This window comes from Osmerus eperlanus, chromosome 22 (assembly GCF_963692335.1).
Source record: "Osmerus eperlanus chromosome 22, fOsmEpe2.1, whole genome shotgun sequence".
NCBI classification, from domain to species: domain Eukaryota; kingdom Metazoa; phylum Chordata; class Actinopteri; order Osmeriformes; family Osmeridae; genus Osmerus; species Osmerus eperlanus.
Genome location: NC_085039.1, coordinates 6,903,260 through 6,920,004, shown reverse-complemented (window position 1 = coordinate 6,920,004; position 16,745 = coordinate 6,903,260). Strand labels below are relative to the sequence as shown.

Sequence of the window (16,745 nt, the reverse complement as noted above, 5' to 3'; positions counted from 1 at the left end):
GCTTTACAAAAGAGCATAGGTCACTGATCATAACAACGAGATAGCCCCAAACATTGCGAGCAGCCAAAACATGAAGCATACATTGTGGAAAACCAAATAAGTGCCAAAGCGAAGAACCATAAGAGCATGCAGTTAAACAAGTTATAATTGAACAACATGAAACTCCCCACAAGAGTGCAAGAGTGTACCTGTAGAAAAAACAATCAACAGTAAAAATACTTCACAGCGAGTACAAGAATTTGAAACCGTTACAACTAACCAACAAGAGCAACAAGTCTCTCAATACGAGTCATTGTGATCCTGGAGGAAACTAACATCAGGTCCAGCCAAGCATTCCCATTGGGGGGCCAGACAGGAGAAGAGCTTGTGTTGGGACCGGGTGCTCTTGAGCGGTGGTACCACCAGACGGTTGTCAGAAGAAGACCGTAGGTGGCGGGGGGAGGTGTAAGGCTGGAGGAGAGACTTGATGTAGTCGGGTGCAGTCCCGTTCACCGTTCGGAAGGTCAGTACCAGAGTCTTGAATCTGATACGGGCCGTGATGAGAAGCCAGTGGAGGCAGATGAGGAGCGGGGTAACATGGGAGTGTCTGGGTAGATTGAAGACCAGACGGGCCGCCGCGTTCTGAATCCTATGGAGAGGGCGGGTTGCGCATGCTGGGAGACCGGCGAGCAGCGAGTTGCAGTAGTCCAACTTTGAGAGGACATGGGGGAAAGGCAGGGAGGGGGAAGGGCGCTCATTTCCTCAGACAGAGACGATGGGGGGAAAGACGCGCATTTGTCCGACCGAGATGAGGAAGTATATTCTTCCAACTGGGATGAGGAAGTGCATTTCTCCAACAGACACGATGGGGGAAGGGAACTCATTTGTCCGACCGAGACGCGGAAGTCTATTCTTCCAACCGAGATGAGGAAGTGTATTTCTCCAACAGAGACGATGGGGGGAAGGGCGCTCATTTGTCCAACTTAGTTGCAGGGGGGATGGGCGCTCATTTCGTCCAACCTAGTTGCAGGGAGGGGAAGGGTGCTCATTTCGTCCAACAGAGACGATGGGGGGAAGGGCGCTCATTTGTCCGACCGATATGAGGAAGTCTATTCTTCCAACAGGGATGAGGAAGTGTATTTCTCCAACAGAGACGATGGGGGGAAGGGAACTCATTTGTCCGACCGAGACGAGGAAGTCTATTCTTCCAACCGAGATGAGGAAGTGTATTTCTCCAACAGAGACGATGGGGGGAAGGGAACTAATTTGTCCAACCGATATGAGGAAGTCTATTCTTCCAACAGGGATGAGGAAGTGCATTTCTCCAACAGACACGATGGGGGGAAGGGAACTCATTTGTCCGACCGAGATGAGGAAGTCTATTCTTCCAACCGGAATGAGGAAGTGCATTTCTCCAACAGAGACGATGGGGGGAAGGGCGCTCATTTGTCCGACCGAGATGAGTAAGTCTATTCTTCCAACCGGGATGAGGAAGTGCATTTCTCCAACAGAGACGATGGGGGGGAAGGGCGCTCATTTGTCCGACCGAGATGAAGAAGTGTATTTCTCTAACCGAGACGAGGAAGTGTAGTCCTCCTACCAAGACTTGTATGGGCTCCGGGGGTGAATGGGAGAGATATTAAACTCCACTGAAGGGAGAAGTGTACTCAGCTTCCCTCAGCAGAGGAGACAGAGACCCAGGCTCCGCTCAATCATGTCCTACTGTGAGGTATGCGGCAAGGTCTTATTCATCTTTGTTGTTGTATTTACGTATCTATGATTTGTAGGTGTACATTGAAGGTCATTTTACAACTGCTCCCCAATGGAAGGTCCCACAGTCACAATGTGGCAGGTCTGTCTAGTTCTTTGGGGTCTTTGAAATCTATCTTTAGATAAAGGATAAAGGATAATTATAGTCTGGTAAGTTGGTCTCAGCAAATAGAAAGATGACTGTGCAACTTAAAAAATATGTTTGGTCAAGAATCTTTTCAGTTTTGAACAGTCATCATGTCATCCTTTTTTACCAAGGCAAGTTATGGTGGTTTGTGAAACTGATTATTCTCTCTCACTTCATCTACTAGTGTCTTTTTATGTATCTCATGACTGTTGCCATCTCTCCCCCCCTCCTATCTGTCTCTCTCTCTGTCTCTCTCTCTGTCTCTCTCTCTGTCTCTCTCTCTCCCTCCCTACAGCATATTGTGTTTGCCTATGACATAAACTACACTGGTTCTGGCGACTTGGGGGTGGCCCTGGAGGATCCGTGTGACCTGGATCAAGTTATAACGCCTGACCTCCAGAGAGTGTTCCTCCCTGTCGTCTACGGCTTCATCTTTGTCCTGGGCATCACTGGGAACGGCCTGGTGGTGATGGTGCTTGGCTGCCAGCGCAGGTGAGAATAAAGATGGATGATGAAGACGATGACAAAGATGTTGTTAGTTTAGTTCATTAGTAAGTTTAGTTAGTTACTTTGTACATTTTAATCTTTAAAAAAAACTTAAGATCCGTACATTCGTTTATTGTATGCACCTTCCTGTCACAGTAAATTCCTTGTTTGTGTGAACACATTACATGGCAGATAAAACAAATGCATCTGATTCTGATGTAGAAGATGACACACAGAGGGTTTTATCTGATTGTCCCCAGGTCAAAATTGAGTCTGACAGACCGCTACCGGCTGCACCTCTCTGCTGCCGATCTTCTCTTCGTGCTGACGCTCCCATTCTTGGCAGCGGATGCCGCACTGACGGACTGGCATTTCGGATTAGGCACCTGTGTGGCCGTGCACGTCATCTATACAGTGAACCTGTATGGGAGTGTGCTCATCCTGGCCTTCATCAGTCTGGACCACTACCTAGCTGTGGTCAAAGCAACAGACGCGCACACGTCACGCACGAGACAGCTACTGTGACGGAGACTGGTGTTTGTAGGTGAGCTAGGTCTCTAGCCTCATCCCTTATCTCTCTCTCACGACGTGCCCATGCCTCAGATGTACAGAGGTACATCTTCACTTGTATTCTCCATATCCTGATCTAATCTCCTCTTTGTCTCCCTCACCCCCTCTCCTTTTCCAGGAGCCTGGTTGCCTGCGGCTCTCTTGGCAGTGTCAGACATAGTGTTTGCCAGGACTTGGGAAGCAGGAGATGGGGTGATTATGTGCCAGCGCTTACACCCAGCTGACAACGCTCCTCTCTGGGTGTCAGTGTTCCACCTGCAGCTGGTGTTTGTAGGCTTGGTGGTACCGGGCCTAGTTTTACTGGTGTTACTGTGTCATCGTGTCCAGGCTGACCCGCAGGGCCAGAGACAGAAGCGCAGAGCTGTCAGGACCACTGTGGCATTGGTCCTCTGCTTCTTCCTGTGTTGGCTCCTGTATGGTGCTGGCATCACTGTGGATGCTCTCATGCGCCTACAGGTCCTTCCCAGGGGCTGCAGTCTGGAGGTGGTGCTGGGTGTGTGGCTGGCGATGGCTGAACCAATGGCATTTGCCCACTGCTGTCTAAACCCACTGCTGTATGCCTTCCTGGGGGCGGACTTCAAGAAGTCCGCCAGACGGGAGAACTCAACACTCGGTCGCGTCATCTCCAGTCTGAAGATTCCACCTCCGAGACGCCCAGGAACCTCTACTACCACAGAGTCTGAGTCATTTAGTCTACACTCCAGCTAACAGAATATGGGTGTGGATGTAGGTGTGGGTTGGATGAGGGTGTAAATGCTTTGTCCTATATATGAGAAGAGGGTAGTCTGCTGATCCATGACTTTGTCCCTTGTCTGAAAGATAACCTTTTTTTGTAAATAGGGTTTGTGGGTCACTGATGTTTTTTAAGTTTGTTTATATACAATCAAATTTCGAATGAAATGTTTTAACTTTTTGTGTTACTCTTCCTGTCTCTCAGAGTTGTCAGTGTGTGTGTGTGTGTGTGTGTGTTAGTTTCAATTATTTTGGAGGCGTTCACCCTTCCCTCCTCAGTTAGTGCTGTGGTAGTCTTGGATGTGTCTATATGACTGTCATCATCATCATCACACACCAACTATGACTCAACTTTGACTCATTATGGTTTCTGAACAAACGCATGTCAAAAGCACTGAAACATTATATTGAGAATGAAACTAGGTTTCAGGTGTATGCTTCCTCCTCCTCCTCATTTAAGAATATACAAGGAGCAAAACACATTATTACAATGCCACATTAGTGGCGGTGTTGTAATACACAACGCGGACACGGCAGGGGGGTCACAAGGACCCGGAGACAGCGCGAGCGTGATGTAATAGACAACGCTGTGGGTCACAATGAACCTGATACCCCGCGAAGGATAAAGAAAATGTTTCACTTTATTTTTTTATTATGAAAAGTTGTCACAACATAGCTGTGGGTTAAATCAACCCTGATACCACACGAAGGACAAAGAAAATGTTTCACTTTATTTTTTTATTATGAAAAGTTGTCACAACATAGCTGTGGGTCAGTGTGTGTGTGCGATTGAGTGCCCCTAAACATTTAAATATATTAGTAAATCATAGCAAATTGACATTTTTAAGTATACTTCTTGAAGTATTTACATTAATTTAAAGCGCACTTGAAAGTATTGCATAGTATACGTTGAGGTACTTTAGGAAGTATACTTCATGAACTGAAAGTGCACTACACAGGTTACTTTAGAGTATTCCAAAGTATACTTTGAAGTACTTTAAAGAAGTATACTTTATGAACTGAAAGTGCACTACACAGGCTACTTTACAGTATTCAAAAGTAAACCTCAAATACACTATAAGTGTACTTTAAAGTGTACTAAATGACCTAAAAAGTGGGCCAATTCAGTTTACTTAGTACAAAAATAGTATATAAATAAGTACACTGCAAGTATACTTTAAGTACCATGATAATAGTATACTTTTTATACTAAGTATACTTACAAAATAAACTTGAAGTATACAATTTTTTGTAAGGGAAGAATTGTGGTTTGTTCGCGAGGGCGACCTTTATGTGTAGGCTATTCGTCTATACATTCATTTATACAAAGTATACGCCCTTATCGCCCCACGTCTAATATTTGAAAGTGCGTTAAGTTTATCATCTAGCCAATATTAATAGCCAGATTTGCTACTCTAGGAGATGATATTGCCCTCTACACCAGAATCAAACTGGGAAATCGACCACGTAGCCTAAGGTAACTCAACATTTCAGCTTTCAGTTGTCATATTAAAGATTAAACATAAGCTATACAAACAATGCACAGGCAACATGAGCGCATTTATCATAATTAAATGCACTTTACAAATTCATATAGGCCTAAGAGTGAGCTATAGGAACTGTGTCACAGTAAAAAAAAATGTTTATTAGATGCAATATGCAACTAAAATGCAATATTGTGTTAAAAGAGCCTGTACTAAAACTCAGATAAGCTACTTAAATGCGGTTAAGATTCAGATTTGTGTGAAAGGTTTGAACCAAACTCACCATAAACGGATAGATGAATAGTGATGGGATAAGCAACTTTGTCTCCTCTGTTGGTTTGTGACTGATAAACTCCAGCGTCGTGGAGTGAGATGTCTCTCATGGTGAGAGATCCGGTCTGTCTGTCCAGTTGAAGTATGTCTTTAACCCTTGTGTTATCTTTGGGTCATTCTGACCCATCAGTCATTGTGACCCACCGTCGTATTGTGACAAATTGACCTCATACAAAAACAAAGTGAAGCATTTTCTTTTAACTGTCGGGCTGTCTCAGACCCCCCACATTGGAATGGTTAAAAGAAAATAATTTGTATTTGTTTTTGTATTGGGTAAAATTGGGTAAACACAACGATGGTTCGTTATGAACCTTTGGGTCATGTGACCCGAAGGCAGCACGAGGGTTAAACCGATCATCTAACGGAGTTAGGAATTCTCCCCGGACCTCGAAATTTTTCGTATCCAATTTCATAGGTTCGAAAAAGATGTTATCGATTTTTTGCACGAAATTTTTCAGATAAAACTTTTTAAGATCGAATTTTTTAAGATCGAATTTTTTAAGATCGAATTTTCTAAGATCGAATTTTTTAAGATCGAATTTAAGATCGAATTTTTTAAGATCGAATTTTTTAAGATCGAATTTTCTAAGATCGAATTTGAGCAATCTTAATTTGATTTTACATTAAATATATAATACAAATAACTAATAAAATACATTCATATGAGAATTCGTTGTTTTTGACATTTCAATATTAAGTATTCAATGCCTTTGCTTCCATATAGGTCTATGTAACCGTGACATGCGAAAGATCATGTTTTCCAAAGGATCGGTTTAACTATGGCAAGCCTTTTTAACATTTAACAGCTAGACTGGATATGTGTTGCAGATATCTGTAATTCAGTTTTGCCTAGTCAAAAAGAACATTTCAGATATCCGCAATTACATTCTTCCTATCCATAATTGTCATTTCAGATATCCACAAAGACATTCTTCCTAGGACAAATGACGTCACTTTTGACATTCATTTGTATGGGGTTTATCATTACAGATATCTACAATTCAGTTGCGGATATCCACTATGTGAATTACGGATATCCGCAACTGAATTGTAGATATCTGTAATTCCAGTTTGAGATATCTACAATTTGATTCTGACTAGTCATAACTCCAGTTCAAGATATCTTTAATTCACCTCAATTCAAGATATCTACATGTTCATTTTGAGATATCTTAAATTAAGTTTTGACTAGGCGAAATTACGTTGTAGATATCTGTAACTGGAATTATGACTAGTCAAAATGACGTTGTAGATATCTTTAACTGCAGTTAGGGATAGTCATAATTTAATTGTAGATATCTATTATCAAGTTATAGATATCTTGAAATTAATTTTGATTAGAGATATCTGAAATTTGAGATATCTGTAACTTTCATTCTGCCTAGTCAAAATGTAATTACAGATATCTTGAATTAGAGTTTTGACTAGGCGAAATGACGTTGCAGATATCTGTATGTGTATGCAAATCATTGTTAGGCCCGCATCCCACTTTAGGCGGAGCACCTGTTAACTTTTAATTAGGGTTAGGGTTAGGGTTAGGGTTAGGTGGTCATGCCATTTTCTGGTGGTTTTTTCGATTACAGCCAACGCCATGACTGCTCGTTTATCCATTCACTTTGATTATGGCGGGGAGGGGGAATTACGTATTTATGGATATCTAAAATAGAGCAACGTCATGCACAATAATTTGCACTAGTCATAATGACGTTTGAGATATCTTTAACTTTCATTCTGTCTAGTCAAAACTGAATTACAGATATCCGCAATTGTCATTTAAGATGTGTGACGAGTTGAATGTCGTTTCCAATGACGTCATTGCAGATATCTGTAATTCAGTTTTGCCTAGTCAAAACTGAATTACAGATATCTCTAACTGTAGTTTCGACTAGTCACAATTACGTTACAGATATCTTGAATGACAATTCCAACTATCCAAAATGTAATTACGACTAGTCAGAAAGACGTTGTTGATATCTACAATGTTAATTCCGGATAGTCAAACTTAGCTTTTAAATGTTAAAAAGGCTTGCCATAGTTTAACTCAACATGGAGGTACGCACCAGAAGGAAAAATGAAAGGCTTGGCTCACATGACAATTCGATCTCATAGCCTACATCGCATAATGTCACCTCAAACAATCAACTGAATAATATGTGTATGTAGTTATTGGTAGGCTACAGGAGAGATGTCCACGCAAGCACAATTTCTCTTTTAGAAGATTTTCGATTTTTTCATTTCAATAGGCAGTAGAATAGGTTGTGTTTGTTACGCAGTGTTCCTAAGCGAAAGTTCAGAGGTCCTCTCTCTCTCCTCGGTGTTAAGCTCTTTAGTAGGCCTATTAGACGTTTTAATTTTTATTTAGACATTCAACTTTTTAAATTAGGATTCTTATATGATTATTGTATGCATCTTCCTGCCACAGTGAATTCCGTGTTTGTGTAAATGTAAGGCCAATAAAAAAAAACTATTCTGATGAGCGGAATGAGGCGCAGTGCAGAGAGCGCGCTGTGAGAGTGCAGACTTGTTGTGGAAGCCGGTCAGGGGCGGACTGGGGGGAAAAAGTGGCCCGGGAGTTACTGTCACTGACCGGCCCACTCAGTACACGGCGCGCGGCCCACTCAATGCATCGCACGTATAGACCAGTCATTGGCCTACTTGGAAAAATACACATACCCATAACATTATTTTGGATGATTACAAAGAAATTACATCATATATGTTTCATTTCTTACGTTGAACTTCCGAAGTCCGTAAGAACACATGTCAGAAGACACTTCAGAAATGTTTCGAAAAATAGGCACCATGAGTGTTAAATACAGATCGCGGGGAGGAGTATAAATCTCAGTCAGCGATTGAGTACTATCAAGGTCCTAGAGCAATATATACGTGTTCAAGCTGTGTAATATGGAAAATAGTTGGAGGTGCTGGCGATGTTAGAGGGAGGGCCGGTTAGTGATGACAGTGGGCTGGTATTTTGGATCATCCCAACCCCGTCGGCCCACCGGGGATTCTCCCGGTATCCCCAATGGCCAGTCCGCCCCTGAAGCCGGTGAGGTGAGCGCTCTGTCTCTCCCTGGTTCAGAAACTTCGCCGATCTGTTTCTGTCTAAAGAAAAAACATTTCTGACATCACAGACACAGTTCAGCCAAGACACTTGCTTATTGATTTGACAATTTATTTAATTTTCCAAGAGAGAGCTTTACAAAAAGTGTATAGGTCAATGATAAGCAACTAGATAGCCCCAAACATTGCAGGTAGCCAAAACATGCAGTATATACACTGAAAAGCAAATAAGTGCCAATGGGTAGAACCAGAAGAGCATGTAGTTAAACTAATTACAATTAAAAAACATGATCCTCGAGTGTACCTGGAGAAAAGCAAGCAACAATAATATAAATCACAGCGAGTACAAAGAGTTAAATCAGTTACAACTATAACCAGCAAGAGCAACACCTCCCTCAATAACTGGCATTGTGTTCCTGGAGGAAACAAGCTAGCATCTCATCCAACAATCTTTCTGTGCTGGGAACAAGTGCGTCTTTAGCCTTTTCTTGAATGTGGAGAGACAGTCAGTATCTCTGATGGAGGTGGGGAGAAGATTCCACCATTGGGAGGCCAGATGGGAGAAGAGCTTGAGTTGGGAGCGGGCGTTCTTGAGAGGTGGGACCACCAGACGGTGTAAGGCTGGACGAGAGACTTGATGTAGTCAATCCATACGCATTCCAGCTCCCAGACATTTCGAGTAGCCCCCTGGAAAGTTCGAAACGCACTGCTGATGGGGCTTCATCATTTTGTAAAAGACGCTCTCTCCCAGCTGTGAGCCTGTCGTGTGATTGTAAAGTCAGACGTCTGCATCCAAATGTCAAAGTACAGTTCACGGACATGGACTGCCCCATGACAGGAGATTCGGTCGTTAGGGGGTTCAGATGGCTGAGTGGTTAGGGTATCGGGCTATTAATCAGAAGGTTGCCGGTTCGATTGCCAACTGTGAAAATGACGTTGTGTCCTTGTGCAAGGCACTGCACCCTACTTGTCTCGCCGTCGCTCTGGATATGAGCGTCTGCAAAATGACTAAATGTAGTGTTTTAATTGAAAGTTTGCGCGGGGTTTCAAACTTCCGTGAGGCGCGTATTCTATACGATCGTAGCTCAGGAGGACACCATTCATTAGACCAAATTTCGGTTAATGGCTAATGTTCTGGACACAATCAAGTGTCTTCGCACGAATTCCCTCCCGAGATTGTTTTTGCGGACGATTGGGGGGTGTACCAACAACATATGTCGTTCGACGTTTGAACTGGAGGCTATTGCGGGGTTTTAAACTCCTTATAGTAGTGCCTTTTCTCGATATGGCATATTACGATCGGAGCTCGGGAGCTCAGTATAGGGAGTATGTGTATGTAGGAATTATTGTAGGCTAGGAGAGATGTCCAAGCAAGCACAATTTCTCTTTTAGAAGGTTTTCATTTCATTAGGCAGTAGAATAGGTCGTGTGTGTTATGCAGTGTTCCTAGCGAAACTTCAGTCCTCTTGAAGTGGAAGAATATGTACTACGTTATCAATTTCTCAACGTTTGAAATTATGTAAATACTTTTGTAAGTTCCCTTGTATTGCGAAATATATTAAGTCTTGAAGTGAAGAATAATTCAAAGTGTAGTGAAGTCCAAACAGACGCACTGGAACTCAGAGTCTGATGCGAAAGTTTTTTCAGACACAAACGTATCTAAACAAGTGAGTGTGTTCCCGGGAGCACACTGGAATTTTTCTCCGGACATTTCTCTTATATAGCAAAACCTTATGAGTTCTGTAATTTTTCTATTGGTACAATACTGTTTGTCACAGATGCATTATGCATTTCTCACACTATTGGTCTCTTACCCTAGGGGCTTCAGATTACAGTTACATAGAAAACGCTACTATTTTTTAGGCTTGCTCTGGCGTTGAAGAGCTGCACTGGGTTGCTGAGCGTAAGGTCGTAAATCTGTCCCATGATATCTGGGCCTTGTAGTTTTCTATGGAAGAAGCATATACACACAGTCTTCTCTCGACCTCAGCCCCTAAATATCCAGATTTGGGCTTAATATCTTCTAGCTACATATTAGTGGCAATACTAATCAGTCAACAACTTTGCATTTGGTTTTGAATAATATAGCATATACAAAGTAAAAAAGGTGATTGAGTTCGATTACCAGTTGTGCAAATGACGTTGTGTCCTTGTGCAAGGCACTGCACCCTACTTGTCTCGCCGTCGCTCTGGATATGAGCGTCTGCAAAATTACTAAATGTAATGTTTCAATTTCGACCAAATTACGCACACTTTGTTAGTCTTAAATATTCTGCTTCTCCTTGATGGACGTCTTCTCTTTCTTCTGGGTTTGGAAGTGAGAGCAAAGACACACAGAATCATTGAGATGGTCACATGTCGTCCCTTCTTATCGCTGACTGTGTGTGGTGTTGTTTTCAGCTTACCAGTGTGAACCATCTCTGGAGGATGGGGGGGTTGGTCTTTCCAAGCGGCCCCAGATGATCTCCCTCTGGGCTGGGGCCCTGAGGAATGGAGCCCCTGGAGGCGGAGGAGCTGAGGATTGGGAGGACGAAGAAGAGGAGAAAACAGAGGTGGAGGAAGAGGAGGAGTAGCAGGACCGGGAAGTGGAGGAGGACGAGAGGCAGGAGGCGAGTCTGCTGGCCTTTCCAAGCCAACAGACTCCATCTCAAGCCCTTCACCCAAGCTTGTGTTGCTTATGAAGGGCCCGGAACTTCCACCGGCCTTTTCCAAGTGTAAAAACATCACACTGCTGTAATTATGAAGATGGAGATATGATTATGGATTATATGATTGAAAATGAACCTCTTAATCACCTTTATTACCTTTTATATGCTATATTACTGAAAACCAGATGCAAAGCTGTTGACTGATTAGTATTACCACTAAAACATAGAAGAAATAGAGGCCAAATGTGGAAGACCAGATAGATAGAGTTTGAGTGCAAGAGAGAAGTATGTGTGTAGGCCTTTCCCATGAAGGACTACAAAGCCCAGATATTGAGAACTACAAGCGCCAGACATCAGGGGACAGATTTATGTCCTTAAACTCAGTATCCCTGTGCAGCTGGGCCGCAAGGAAGGGGAAGATAGAGGAAAAGTACTGGCGATGTCAATTCTGTGACAATTGACCAACCGGGTGTGAATACATAAATGCATCTGTGACCAGTTGTAATGTACCAATGACAAAATATCATACAATAATGGAGAGTAAATATATAAGCAAATGTCCGGAGAAAAATTCCTGCCATAGCAGCAAAACACCGAAATTAGGTTTAGGTTAAATAAACTTAGCTGTGCGCTTGATCTGGAGAGTCTGACCATACAACGGTTAAAGCACACTATTGTTAGACACAGGAGGTTCAGACAGGGCACGTATGGACGTCCGTGTGTAGAAAGTAGATTAGTATATAGCCGCTATCATTAGTTTAGTTCCCGGACAGGGGGTAAGGTACTTCATGTACGGTAGCAGTATACGAAGTAAAAGCCGGCATATTCTCTTGGTAAAAAGGGAATATTCTCCTGGTAAAAAGAGAAGGGTAGAACCGCGCGCATCGCTGGTAAAAGTGATAGAGAACATCAGTGGCCAGAATTAAATTCGCCTATGTAACCAAATAAGCCGATATTAGATAAGTCACATAAGTGACTATATGTATATATATATATAAAGACTATTACTGTATATCTTGGTAAATAGAGAGAAACGAACAACTGGACCAGCCGCACAAGCTGGGAGTTCTGGCGAGACAGCCCAGCGCGTCCCGATTAGGGCTCTCGCTAGAAGCGTTGCTGGACGGACATGGGCCGGGTTTCCCACGCTCTTAACCCTTGTGTTATCTTCGGGTCATTCTGACCCATCAGTCATTGTGACCCACCGTCGTATTGTGACAAATTTACCTCATACAAAAACAAAGTGAAGCATTTTCTTTTAACTGTCGGGCTGTCTCAGACCCCCCACATTGGAATGGTTAAAAGAAAATTATTTGTATTTGTTTTTGTATTGGGTAAAATTGGGTAAACACAATGATGGTTCGTTATGAACCTTTGGGTCATGTGACCCGAAGGCAGCACGAGGGTTAAGAATCTCTTAGCGTTAAGAGCTTCTTAACGAATCTGGGAAACCCGGCCATTGTCCGTTTCTCTTAGTGGTTAAAAATTGAAAGGAACAGACTCATCTAATTGTGTCAGGTTGGAATGAAGAGCACAGTCGCAGATGCAGTTTAGAGTTTTTAATGGTTCTGATTTACTTCAATCACGTAAAAGTAGTCAGTAATGACCACACACTGGGTCAAATAATAATTGAGGCAAAGGCAAACTTAAACTCCATCAAGACGGTTGGTTCAAGGGTAATCCACAATCAAGGTCAAGGCACAGTCCAGGGTCAAGGTACACAGAGCAGCCAGTACAATCGAAGTTTCCAGGTAGGGCAAGACAAAGGAGAGGTCAGAGACAAGCGGGGTTCAATACCGTGAAACAAAAGAGAGTCCAAGTGAACAGTCCAAATCGTGATCCAAAATCCACAGTCGGGGCAAGCAGGGTCCAGCACAGGTAAAGAGTTTCCGTAAAAAGTTTCCAAGTGAGGTAACGTCCGTAGCACAAAAACCATGAATGAGCACTGACAAACAATTCAGGGTTCCTTTTAACCATGGCCGTTCACTTCCTCACGGCTGAGCCGGCCTTGCTCTGACTCCTTAGTGCCCTCTGCTGTCCTGGAGGGCACGCTGTGTGTTGAGTCGTGACAAATTCGTTTAAAAAATTGACTATAACATTCCCCCGATTGTCCCTTAAGGACTTAGTATTAGTGTGGCATTATTCAAACCGTTGAATAACTGCAAACGAAAAAACTCGTGCAATTTTATTTGTTACTAAAAGAGCAAAAAAAGTTTAAAAAACCATAAGCTGAGCATCTTATTTTTTTCTTATTTTCATAGTCTAGCTCTAGGCAAAATATTTCCAGGCTGATCCACAACTTATAACGTTTAAATAACATCCCCGACCCGCAAAATAGTAGTTTTGATCACAAGCCGCCCCGTAAATGGAAATAGTTTTCCCTTTAACCCGAGAAATTACATTTTAGAGCGAAACAGTCTGTAAACCTCGGTGAAAATCAAGCACAACCGAGTCCGTAGGAACACCACGGAGTACTGCGACCAGCAGACAGATTGGGGTGGTCGGAAAGCGAGAGTTCTGAAAAAAAAACTAGTATGAGCGAGCCGGAGGGATAGCTAATTTTCAATGCTTCATGAGTTCTTTGGGTCTGTGACTGATCATACCATCTGAATCACGGACCTTTGTATATGACTAGAAGCTAGAAGAACCTGTGGTCAAACACAACCAGAAACGTTGGCAGTTTGATTGTCTGTGTCGTTGTAACTGACTAGGTGCTGAAACCCCTGGACTCTCTCTCTCCAAAAAACTCTCTCACTCACTCAGCGCAGAGCTACGCCCAGCAGCTGACTCAAAACTGGAGTTGTTACACTCCCATTTCGCCCCCACTCTCTCTCTCTCTCTCTCTCTCTCTCTCTCTCTCTCTCTCTCTCTCTCTCTCTCTCTCTCTCTCTCTCTCTCTCTCTCTCTCTCTCTCTCTCTCTCTCGCTCTGAACTCTCTCTGAACTCTCAAACTCTATCCAAATTCTATCTAAACTATCTAGACTCTATCTAAACTCTCAACTCTCTCTCGCGCCCTCACCCACCCTCTGTCTCTCTGTCTCTCTGTCTCTCTGTCTCTCTGTCTCTCTGTCTCTCTGTCTCTCTCTGTCTCTCTCTGTCTCTCTCTCTCTCTCTCTCTCTCTCTCTCTCTCTCTCTCTCTCTCTCTCTCTCTCTCTCTCTCTCTCTCTCTCTCTCTCTCTCTCTCAACCACACCCCACACACACTACACAACACAAACACAACACACACACACACACACTCATCCCTCTCACACACACACCACTCTCACTACACACACGCACCCACTCACACACTCCCTCCCTCTCACTCACACACACACATACACTCACCCCAACGCCCTCCCCTTCACCCATTCACACCCCTCTCACTCACACACACCTCCACACACACAGAACACACATACTTCGCACACACACACACACCTCCCTCACACCACCACCCCACCACACATACACACACCTTCCCCACACCAACCTTTCCCTACTCACTATACACAAACACGCACATACACACAGTCACTCACCACACACACTCACACTCCCTCTCTGTGGCTCTCTACCTCTCGTTGTTTTCAATGAAGTTGTGTCTGATTTATTGTGCTATAGGAGAACAAGGGCATGTTATAACGAGCTGGGAGGAGAGGCATCAGGCCTGTGTAACACTAACAGCAATCTGAAATCAGAGGAACAGGACAAGGATTTGTGCAAAGTATTGTTTATAAACTAAAGCAAAAAGATTATTCTTACGTAAACACATCAAAGACCCGAGAAGATCCAGTTGAAGTCGGTGTGTCACTCTAACGAATTGACATACTAGATAATAGTGATTCAATTCCACCCATACCTATTCTACCATTGATTGAAACAAACACACACACATATTTATAAATTGATTTATAAATCAACACAGACGCTCAGCTGAAAAACTCAAAGCTTGGCAGATCACCAAATCATTGATACAGCCCCAAAATAAGTTTTTTCCCTGGCGTGTCTTGGCAGCAAGCATTATATCATTGCATTGGTTTGACTCTACAGTCTAGCCCAGAGTTTGGAACAGACTGCAGTAGCCTCTATTCTGGTGACTTCTGTTTAAAAGTGCCCGTAGGGCAGACCATAGCAGTATGGGAAAGGCCAGCCACACATCCATCACTCAGTATTACCGTTGTTCCCAGTAGGTTAAGCGAGGATTATAAAACCGAACCTCCAAGAAACGATATATCAGAGAAGCTGGTGTAGGACCCCAACCGAGCTTCAGAAAACTAATTAGGATGACTAATAAGCTATTTGGTAGAAATTAAGAAAATCAGGGAAACCGACGACAAACCAGATCTTTCCAGGTCCTTGGTCAGCAGAACACAACACATTTATACGGGAATCATTCACGGGAAAAACAGTGGAAAGGCTTTGGACAGCCAGATGACGCTCCAGTGGAGGTAATACAAATAAAAAAAATAAAAACGCTACCCAGACGACAAAAAGTGAATTCAACAGTTCATAAAGAAATGCAATTCAGTTTGGCCGAAAGGAGGATGCTTTGATTTAGCGTGCTGTGAGGAGGTGGAGGTCAATATAAAGCCCCATAAATTTAAAAACCAGAGCAATAAGAGATTAAGACAGAGAAGATAACCAAGATTAAATAACGAATCCTACAGAGACAGGAATAAAGGAAGTATAGGGACAGAGCCCCCACCAGTATGACCATAGGAGCCACCCCCATATTTAGACAGTAAAATGTTAGTTTACGTACCCTTAGTATAGTTTAGACCTCATATTTAAATTTTTAAGATTCCTATATGTTTAATGTATGCACTTTCCTGCCAAAGCAAATTCCTTGTCTGAAAAAAAAATCCAACACAATATCCAGACTGGGGTCTACATGATGAAATACAAGACCGAAGCTAAATCGCCTTTTACAGTCAGAAGTATGTGAACACATTAATTCCATTGAGATAAAAACAACCTATGAACATCACTTCTATCAAAGGATTCAAACCATTTGGCGTCAGCTGGTGTTGATGTAAACGGTGAACACGTCGATCAGATTGAGATTTTTGTTTATGACTTTAAACAGGGTGGTGGCTTGGTAGTGCATTTGTTAAAGTGATTAAGACAATATTATAGAAAATATTTACAAAGTGGAGTGTAGCCTCATGAGGGCTTTTGGGAGAGCTGTCAGGAGAGCTGTCAGGAGAGGCAGAGGAAAGAGAGTACCTTTAAGTAGATCTTCACAGTTGTTATTATGTAAACATGGTTACATTCATAATAAACATAAAGTGTGCATACCATGTTGGTTACCAATGGTTTCCTGGTGTTCTGAGCACATAGAGTAGAAGTTCATCTGAAAGGATTTTATTTTCTTTTTGAAGGATTGCACTGTGGGTGAGAAGACCTATGGTGGAATCTCACATGCAGAGAACATCACCTCCATGAAAGCTGCTGCATCTGCTGTGAAGAATGGAGATGCTGATCAGTTTCCCACTACTCTGTAATCCACATAAATTATGAATCATTAATTACTGTAAATCTGGAAGTGCATAGTGCTGTGCATGGGCC

At 42.8% G+C, this 16,745-nt stretch overlaps 1 pseudogene; it reads left to right on the top strand.

The window, feature by feature from the left end:
• Positions 1-731: 731 nt before the first annotated feature.
• Positions 732-3,760, top strand: LOC134008667 (C-X-C chemokine receptor type 4-like; annotated as a pseudogene).
• Positions 3,761-16,745: the final 12,985 nt, after the last annotated feature.